We start from the raw sequence: 1,078 nt of genomic DNA on the forward strand, positions 1-1,078 counted from the left end.
ATTCATTGCTACCTATGGGGTCAGAGTCCAGGGTCAGTCCATGTATAGTCTTTAGGTAGTGGCTTAGTCCCTGGAAGCTCTGGTTGCTTGGCATTGTTGTACTTTTGGGGTCTCGAGCCCCTTCAAGCTCTTCCAGTTCTTTCTCTGATTCCTTCAATAGGGGACCTATTCTCAGTTCAGTGGTTTGCTGCTGGCATTCGCCTCTGTATTTGCTGTATTCTGGCTGTGTCTCTCAGGAGCGATCTACATCCGGCTCCTGTCGGTCTGCACTTCTTTGCTTCATCCATCTAGTCCAATTGGGTGGCTGTATATGTATGGGCCAAGTGTGGGACAGGCTCTGAATGGGTGTTCCTTCAGTCTCTGTTTTAATCTTTGCCTCTCCCTTCCCTGCCAAGGGTATTCTTTTTCCTCATTTAAAGAAGGAGTGAAGCATTCACATTTTGATCATCCGTCTTGAGTTTCGTTTGTTCTAGGGATCTAGGGTAATTCAAGCATTTGGGCTAATAGCCACTTATCAATGAGTGCATACCATGTATGTCTTTCTGTGATTGGGTTAGTTCACTCAGGATGATATTTTCCAGTTCCAACCATTTGCCTACAAATTTCATAAACTCGTTGTTTTTGATAGCTGAGTAGTATTCCATTGTGTAGATGTACCACATTTTCTGTATCCATTCCTCTGTTGAAGGGCATCTGGGTTCTTTCCATTTTCTGGCTATTATAAATAAGGCTGCGATGAACATAGTGGAGCACGTGTCTCTTTTATGTGTTGAGGCATCTTTTGGGTATATGCCCAAGAGAGGTATAGCTGGATCCTCAGGCAGTTCAATGTCCAATTTTCTGAGGAACCTCCAGACTGATTTCCAGAATGGTTTTACCAGTCTGCTATCCCACCAACAATGGAGGAGTGTTCCTCTTTCTCCACAACCTCGCCAGCATCTGCTGTCACCTGAGTTTTTGATCTTAGCCATTCTCACTGGTGTGAGGTGAAATCTCAGGGTTGTTTTGATTTGCATTTCCCTTATGACTAAAGATGTTGAACATTTCTTTAGGTGTTTCTCAGCCATTCGGCATTCCT

The sequence above is a fragment of the Rattus norvegicus genome, chromosome 4, assembly GCF_021556685.1.
Source record: "Rattus norvegicus strain SHRSP/BbbUtx chromosome 4, alternate assembly SHRSP_T2T, whole genome shotgun sequence".
In the NCBI taxonomy this organism is placed as follows: Eukaryota; Metazoa; Chordata; class Mammalia; order Rodentia; family Muridae; genus Rattus; species Rattus norvegicus.